A 9,643-nucleotide genomic window follows, 5' to 3' on the forward strand; every position below is an offset into this window, starting at 1 on the left:
GAGTCCTTGATAATTAGTCGTTTTCAGCCAATTTTCTGGATTTTTGAAAATTTCACTTCTTTGTGAAAATGTCCACTAAATGAGGGAATAATATGTGTGAGGGTACCCCAGGAGAGTTCCAAATGTGTGTGGGTAGAATATATATCCCACGGGGGTAAAATTGAAAAAAGTTGAAAAAAATTTTTTTTTGGACTTAGTCATTTTTCCGGCGTTTATCAGACTTTCAGATAGGGGAAATGTCAGTGAGCGTTCCGATTTTAGTTCCAGAGCGATTCGCCCAATGAGTCCTTGTTATTTAGCTGTTTTCAGCCAATTTTCTGGATTTTTGAAAATTTCACTTTTTTGTGAAAATATCCACTAAATGAGGGAATAATATGTGTGAGGGTACCCCAGGAGAGTTCCAAATGTGTGTGGGTAGAATATATATCCCACGGGGGTAAAATTGAAAAAAGTTGAAAACATTTTTTTTTTTAGATTTAGTCTTTTTTCCGGCGTTTATCAGACTTTCAGATAGGGAAAATGTCAGTGAGCGTTCCGTTTTCAGTTCCAGAGCGATTCGCCCAATGAGTCCTTGTTATTTAGTTGTTTTCAGCCAATTTTCTGGATTTTTGAAAATTTCACTTTTTTGTGAAAATATCCACTAAATGAGGGAGTAATATGTGTGAGGGTACCCCAGGAGAGTTCTAAATGTGTGTGGGTAGAATATATCTCCCATGGGGTAAAATTGAAAAAAGTTGAAAACATTTTTTTTTTGGACTTAGTCATTTTTCCGGCGTTTATCAGACTTTCAGATAGGGGAAATGTCAGTGAGCGTTCCGATTTCAGTTCCAGAGCGATTCGCCCAATGAGTCCTTGTTATTTAGTTATTTTCAGCCAATTTTCTGGATTTTTGAAAATTTCACTTTTTTGTGAAAATATCCACTAAATGAGGGAATAATATGTGTGAGGGTACCCCAGGAGATTTCCAAATGTGTGTGGGTAGAATATATATCCCACGGGGGTAAAATTGAAAAAAGTTGAAAAAAATTTTTTTTTGGACTTAGTCATTTTTCCGGCGTTTATCAGACTTTCAGATAGGGCAAATGTCAGTGAGCGTTCCGATTTCAGTTCCAGAGCGATTTGCCCAATGAGTCCTTGATAATTAGTCGTTTTCAGCCAATTTTCTGGATTTTTGAAAATTTCACTTCTTTGTGAAAATATCCACTAAATGAGGGAATAATATGTGTGAGGGTACCCCAGGAGAGTTCCAAATGTGTGTGGGTAGAATATATATCCCACGGGGGTAAAATTGAAAAAAGTTGAAAACATTTTTTTTTTGGATTTAGTCATTTTTCCGGCGTTTATCAGACTTTCAGATAGGGAAAATGTCAGTGAGCGTTCCGATTTCAGTTCCAGAGCGATTCGCCCAATGAGTCCTTGTTATTTAGTTGTTTTCTGCCAATTTTCTGGATTTTTGAAAATTTCACTTTTTTGTGAAAATATCCACTAAATGAGGGAATAATATGTGTGAGGGTACCCCAGGAGAGTTCTAAATGTGTGTGGGTAGAATATATCTCCCATGGGGGTAAAATTGAAAAAAGTTGAAAACATTTTTTTTTTGGACTTAGTCATTTTTCCGGCGTTTATCAGACTTTCAGATAGGGGAAATGTCAGTGAGCGTTCCAATTTCAGTTCCAGAGCGATTCGCCCAATGAGTCCTTGTTATTTAGTTATTTTCAGCCAATTTTCTGGATTTTTGAAAATTTCACTTTTTTGTGAAAATATCCACTAAATGAGGGAATAATATGTGTGAGGGTACCCCAGGAAGAGTTCTAAATGTGTGTGGGTAGAATATATATCCCACGGGGGTAAAATTGAAAAAAGTTGAAAACATTTTTTTTTTGGACTTAGTAATTTTTCCGGCGTTTATCAGACTTTCAGATGGGGCCAATGTCAGTGAGTGTTCCGGTTTCAGTTCCAGAGCGATTCGCCCAATGAGTCCTTGATAATTAGTCGTTTTCAGCCAATTTTCTGGATTTTTGAAAATTTCACTTCTTTGTGAAAATATCCACTAAATGAGGGAATAATATGTGTGAGGGTACCCCAGGAGAGTTCCAAATGTGTGTGGGTAGAATATATATCCTACGGGGGTAAAATTGAAAAAAGTTGAAAAAAATTTTTTTTTGGACTTAGTAATTTTTCCGGCGTTTATCAGACTTTCAGATAGGGGAAATGTCAGTGAGAGTTCCGATTTCAGCTCCAGAGCGATTCGCCCAATGAGTCCTTGTTATTTAGTTATTTTCAGCCAATTTTCTGGATTTTTGAAAATTTCACTTTTTTGTGAAAATATCCACTAAATGAGGGAATAATATGTGTGAGGGTACCCCAGGAGATTTCCAAATGTGTGTGGGTAGAATATATATCCCACGGGGGTAAAATTGAAAAAAGTTGAAAAAAATTTTTTTTTTGACTTAGTCATTTTTCCGGCGTTTATCAGACTTTCAGATAGGGCAAATGTCAGTGAGCATTCCGATTTCAGTTCCAGAGCGATTCGCCCAATGAGTCCTTGATAATTAGTCGTTTTCAGCCAATTTTCTGGATTTTTGAAAATTTCACTTCTTTGTGAAAATGTCCACTAAATGAGGGAATAATATGTGTGAGGGTACCCCAGGAGAGTTCCAAATGTGTGTGGGTAGAATATATATCCCACGGGGGTAAAATTGAAAAAAGTTGAAAAAAATTTTTTTTTGGACTTAGTCATTTTTCCGGCGTTTATCAGACTTTCAGATAGGGGAAATGTCAGTGAGCGTTCCGATTTTAGTTCCAGAGCGATTCGCCCAATGAGTCCTTGTTATTTAGCTGTTTTCAGCCAATTTTCTGGATTTTTGAAAATTTCACTTTTTTGTGAAAATATCCACTAAATGAGGGAATAATATGTGTGAGGGTACCCCAGGAGAGTTCCAAATGTGTGTGGGTAGAATATATATCCCACGGGGGTAAAATTGAAAAAAGTTGAAAACATTTTTTTTTTTAGATTTAGTCTTTTTTCCGGCGTTTATCAGACTTTCAGATAGGGAAAATGTCAGTGAGCGTTCCGTTTTCAGTTCCAGAGCGATTCGCCCAATGAGTCCTTGATAATTAGTCGTTTTCAGCCAATTTTCTGGATTTTTGAAAATTTCACTTCTTTGTGAAAATATCCACTAAATGAGGGAATAATATGTGTGAGGGTATGCCAGGAGAGTTCCAAACGTGTGTGGGCAGAATATATATCCCACGGGGGTAAAATTGAAAAAAGTTGAAAAAAATTTTTTTTTGGACTTAGTCATTTTTCCGGCGTTTATCAGACTTTCAGATAGGGGGAATGTCAGTGAGCGTTCCGATTTCAGTTCCAGAGCCATTAGCCCAATGAGTCCTTGTTATTTAGTTATTTTCAGCCAATTTTCTGGATTTTTGAAAATTTCACTTTTTTATGAAAATATCCACTAAATGAGGGAATAATATGTGTGAGGGTACCCCAGGAAGAGTTCTAAATGTGTGTGGGTAGGATATATATCCCACGGGGGTAAAATTGAAAAAAGTTGAAAACATTTTTTTTTTGGACTTAGTAATTTTTCCGGCGTTTATCAGACTTTCAGATAGGGCAAATGTTAGTGAGTGTTCCGGTTTCAGTTCCAGAGCGATTCGCCCAATGAGTCCTTGTTATTTAGTTATTTTCAGCCAATTTTCTGGATTTTTGAAAATTTCACTTCTTTGTGAAAATGTCCACTAAATGAGGGAATAATATGTGTGAGGGTACCCCAGGAGAGTTCCAAATGTGTGTGGGTAGAATTTATATCCCACGGGGGTAAAATTGAAAAAAGTTGAAAAAAATTTTTTTTTGGACTTAGTCATTTTTCCGGCGTTTATCAGACTTTCAGATAGGGGAAATGTCAGTGAGCGTTCCGATTTTAGTTCCAGAGCGATTCGCCCAATGAGTCCTTGTTATTTAGTTGTTTTCAGCCAATTTTCTGGATTTTTGAAAATTTCACTTTTTTGTGAAAATATCCACTAAATGAGGGAATAATATGTGTGAGGGTACCCCAGGAGAGTTCCAAATGTGTGTGGGTAGAATATATATCCCACGGGGGTAAAATTGAAAAAAGTTGAAAACATTTTTTTTTTTAGATTTAGTCTTTTTTCCGGCGTTTATCAGACTTTCAGATAGGGAAAATGTCAGTGAGCGTTCCGATTTCAGTTCCAGAGCGATTCGCCCAATGAGTCCTTGTTATTTAGTTGTTTTCAGCCAATTTTCTGGATTTTTGAAAATTTCACTTTTTTGTGAAAATATCCACTAAATGAGGGAGTAATATGTGTGAGGGTACCCCAGGAGAGTTCTAAATGTGTGTGGGTAGAATATATCTCCCATGGGGTAAAATTGAAAAAAGTTGAAAACATTTTTTTTTTGGACTTAGTCATTTTTCCGGCGTTTATCAGACTTTCAGATAGGGGAAATGTCAGTGAGCGTTCCGATTTCAGTTCCAGAGCGATTCGCCCAATGAGTCCTTGATAATTAGTCGTTTTCAGCCAATTTTCTGGATTTTTGAAAATTTCACTTCTTTGTGAAAATATCCACTAAATGAGGGAATAATATGTGTGAGGGTATGCCAGGGGAGTTCCAAATGTGTGTGGGTAGAATATATATCCCACGGTGGTAAAATTGAAAAAAGTTGAAAAAAATTTTTTTTTGGACTTAGTCATTTTTCCGGCGTTTATCAGACTTTCAGATAGGGGAAATGTCAGTGAGCGTTCCGATTTCAGTTCCAGAGCCATTAGCCCAATGAGTCCTTGTTATTTAGTTATTTTCAGCCAATTTTCTGGATTTTTGAAAATTTCACTTTTTTATGAAAATATCCACTAAATGAGGGAATAATATGTGTGAGGGTACCCCAGGAAGAGTTCTAAATGTGTGTGGGTAGGATATATATCCCACGGGGGTAAAATTGAAAAAAGTTGAAAACATTTTTTTTTTGGACTTAGTAATTTTTCCGGCGTTTATCAGACTTTCAGATAGGGCAAATGTTAGTGAGTGTTCCGGTTTCAGTTCCAGAGCGATTCGCCCAATGAGTCCTTGTTATTTAGTTATTTTCAGCCAATTTTCTGGATTTTTGAAAATTTCATTTTTTTGTGAAAATATCCACTAAATGAGGGAATAATATGTGTGAGGGTACCCCAGGAGATTTCCAAATGTGTGTGGGTAGAATATATATCCCACGGGGGTAAAATTGAAAAAAGTTGAAAAAAATTTTTTTTGGGACTTAGTCATTTTTCCGGCGTTTATCAGACTTTCAGACAGGGCAAATGTCAGTGAGCGTTCCGATTTCAGTTCCAGAGCGATTCGCCCAATGAGTCCTTGATAATTAGTCGTTTTCAGCCAATTTTCTGGATTTTTGAAAATTTCACTTCTTTGTGAAAATATCCACTAAATGAGGGAATAATATGTGTGAGGGTACCCCAGGAGAGTTCTAAATGTGTGTGGGAAGAATATATATCCCACGGGGGTAAAATTGAAAAAAGTTGAAAAGAATTTTTTTTTGGACTTAGTCATTTTTCCGGCTTTTATCTGACTTTCAGATAGGGGAAATGTCAGTGAGCGTTCCGATTTTAGTTCCAGAGCAATTCGCCCAATGAGTCCTTGTTATTTAGTTGTTTTCAGCCAATTTTCTGGATTTTTGAAAATTTCACTTTTTTGTGAAAATATCCACTAAATGAGGGAATAATATGTGTGAGGGTACCCCAGGAGAGTTCCAAATGTGTGTGGGTAGAATATATATCCCACGGGGTAAAATTGAAAAAAGTTGAAAAAAATTTTTTTTTGGACTTAGTCATTTTTCCGTCGTTTATCAGACTTTCAGATAGGGGAAATGTCAGTGAGCGTTCAGATTTCAGTTCCAGAGCGATTCGCCCAATGAGACCTTGTTATTTAGTTGTTTTCAGCCAATTTTCTGGATTTTTGAAAATTTCACTTTTTTGTGAAAATATCCACTAAATGAGGGAATAATATGTGTGATGGTACCCGAGGAGAGTTCCAAATGTGTGTGGGTAGAATATATATCCCACGGGGGTAAAATTGAAAAAAATTGAAAACATTTTTTTTTTGGACTTAGTCTTTTTTCCGGCATTTATCAGACTTTCAGATAGGGGAAATGTCAGTGAGCGTTCCGATTTCAGTTCCAGAGCGATTCGCCCAATGAGTCCTTGTTATTTAGTTATTTTCAGCCAATTTTCTGGATTTTTGAAAATTTCACTTTTTTGTGAAAATATCCACTAAATGAGGGAATAATATGTGTGATGGTACCCGAGGAGAGTTCCAAATGTGTGTGGGTAGAATATATATCCCACGGGGGTAAAATTGAAAAAAGTTGAAAACATTTTTTTTTTGGACTTAGTCTTTTTTCCGGCATTTATCAGACTTTCAGATAGGGGAAATGTCAGTGAGCGTTCCGATTTCAGTTCCAGAGCGATTCGCCCAATGAGTCCTTGATACTTAGTCGTTTTCAGCCAATTTTCTGGATTTTTGAAAATTTCACTTCTTTGTGAAAATATCCACTAAATGAGGGAATAATATGTATGAGGGTACCCCAGGAGAGTTCCAAATGTGTGTGGGTAGAATATATATTCCACAGGGGTAAAATTGAAAAAAGTTGAAAAAATTTTTTTTTTGGACTTAGTCATTTTTTCGGCGTTTATCAGACTTTCAGATAGGGCAAATGTCAGTGAGCGTTCCGATTTCAGTTCCAGATCGATTCGCCCAATGAGTCTTTGATATTTAGTCGTTTTCAGCCAATTTTCTGGATTTTTGAAAATGTCACTTTTTTGTGAAAATATCCACTAAATGAGGGAATAATATGTATGAGGGTAGCCCAGGAGAGTTCCAAATGTGTGTGGGTAGAATATATATCCCACGGGGGTAAAATTGAAAAAAGTTGAAAAAATTTTTTTTTTGGACTTAGTAATTTTTCTGGCGTTTATCAGACTTTAAGATAGGGGAAATGTCAGTGAGCATTCCCATTTCAGTTCCAGAGCGATTCGCCCAATGAGTCTTTGATATTTAGTCTTTTCAGCCAATTTTCTGGATTTTTGAAAATTTCACTTTTTTGTGAAAATATCCACTAAATGAGGGAATAATATGTGTGAGGGTACCGAAGGAGAGTTCCAAATTTGTGTGGGTAGAATATATATCCCACGGGGGTAAAATTGAAAAAAGTTAAAAAAATTTTTTTTTGGGACTTATTCATTTTTCCGGCGTTTATCAGACTTTAAGATAGGGGAAATGTCAGTGAGCATTCCCATTTCAGTTCCAGAGCGATTCGCCCAATGAGTCTTTGATATTTAGTCGTTTTCAGCCAATTTTCTGGATTTTTGAAAATGTCACTTTTTTGTGAAAATATCCACTAAATGAGGGAATAATATGTGTGAGGGTACCCCAGGAGAGTTCCAAATGTGTGTGGGTAGAATATATATCCCACGGGGGTAAAATTGAAAAAAGTTGAAAACATTTTTTTTTGGACATAGTCATTTTTCCGGCGTGTATCAGTCTTTCAGATAGGGGAAATATCAGTGAGCGTTCCGATTTCAGTTCCAGAGCGATTCGCCCAATGAGTCCTTGATATTTAGTCGTTTTCAGCCAATTTTCTGGATTTTTGAAAATGTCACTTTTTTGTGAAAATATCCACTAAATGAGGGAATAATATGTATGAGGGTACCCCAGGAGAGTTGCAAATGTGTGTGGGTAGAATATATATCCCACGGGGGTAAAATTGAAAAAAGTTGAAAAAAATTTTTTTTTGGAGTTAGTCATTTTTCTGGCGTTTATCAGACTTTAAGATAGGGGAAATGTCAGTGAGCATTCCCATTTCAGTTCCAGAGCGATTCGCCCAATGAGTCCTTGATACTTAGTCGTTTTCAGCCAATTTTCTGGATTTTTAAAATTTCACTTGTTTGTGAAAATATCCACTAAATGAGGGAATAATATGTATGAGGGTAGCCCAGGAGAGTTCCAAATGTGTGTGGGTAGAATATATATTCCACGGGGGTAAAATTGAAAAAAGTCTAAAAAAATTTTTTTTTGGACTTAGTCATTTTTCCGGCGTTTATCAGACTTTCAGATAGGGCAAATGTCAGTGAGCGTTCCGATTTCAGTTCCAGATCGATTCGCCCAATGAGTCCTTGATATTTAGTCGTTTTCAGCCAACTTTCTGGATTTTTGAAAATGTCACTTTTTTGTGAAAATATCCACTAAATGAGGGAATAATATGTATGAGGGTACCCCAGGAGAGTTCCAAATGTGTGTGGGTAGAATATATATCCCACGGGGGTAAAATTGAAAAAAGTTGAAAACATTTTTTTTTGGGACTTAGTCATTTTTCTGGCGTTTATCAGACTTTAAGATAGGGGAAATGTCAGTGAGCATTCCCATTTCAGTTCCAGAGCGATTCGCCCAATGAGTCTTTGATATTTAGTCGTTTTCAGCCAATTTTCTGGATTTTTGAAAATTTCACTTTTTTGTGAAAATATCCCCTAAATGAGGGAATAATATGTGTGAAGGTACCGAAGGAGAGTTTCAAATTTGTGTGGGTAGAATATATATCCCACGGGGTTAAAATTGAAAAAGGTTGAAAAAAAATTTTTTTGGGACTTATTCATTTTTCCGGCGTTTATCAGACTTTAAGATAGGGGAAATGTCAGTGAGCATTCCCATTTCAGTTCCAGAGCGATTCACCCAATGAGTCTTTGATATTTAGTCGTTTTCAGCCAATTTTCTGGATTTTTGAAAATGTCACTTTTTTGTGAAAATATCCACTAAATGAGGGAATAATATGTGTGAGGGTACCCCAGGAGAGTTCCAAATGTGTGTGGGTAGAATATATATCCCACGGGGGTAAAATTGAAAAAAGTTGAAAACATTTTTTTTTGGACTTAGTCATTTTTCCGGCGTGTATCAGTCTTTCAGATAGGGGAAATATCAGTGAGCGTTCCGATTTCAGTTCCAGAGCGATTCGCCCAATGAGTCCTTGATATTTAGTCGTTTTCAGCCAATTTTCTGGATTTTTGAAAATGTCACTTTTTTGTGAAAATATCCACTAAATGAGGGAATAATATGTATGAGGGTACCCCAGGAGAGTTGCAAATGTGTGTGGGTAGAATATATATCCCACGGGGGTAAAATTGAAAAAAGTTGAAAAAAAATTTTTTTTGGAGTTAGTCATTTTTCTGGCGTTTATCAGACTTTAAGATAGGGGAAATGTCAGTGAGCATTCCCATTTCAGTTCCAGAGCGATTCGCCCAATGAGTCCTTGATACTTAGTCGTTTTCAGCCAATTTTCTGGATTTTTAAAATTTCACTTGTTTGTGAAAATATCCACTAAATGAGGGAATAATATGTATGAGGGTAGCCCAGGAGAGTTCCAAATGTGTGTGGGTAGAATATATATTCCACGGGGGTAAAATTGAAAAAAGTCAAAAAAAAATTTTTTTTTGGACTTAGTCATTTTTCCGGCGTTTATCAGACTTTCAGATAGGGGAAATGTCAGTGAGCGTTCCGATATCAGTTCCAGATCGATTCGCCTGATGAGTCCTTGTTATTTAGTTGTTTTCAGCCAATTTTCTGGATTTTTGAAAATTTCAC

This window comes from Phyllobates terribilis, unplaced genomic scaffold (assembly GCF_046119375.1).
Source record: "Phyllobates terribilis strain yellow unplaced genomic scaffold, ASM4611937v1 Scaffold_21__1_contigs__length_20361869, whole genome shotgun sequence".
Classification (NCBI taxonomy): Eukaryota; Metazoa; Chordata; class Amphibia; order Anura; family Dendrobatidae; genus Phyllobates; species Phyllobates terribilis.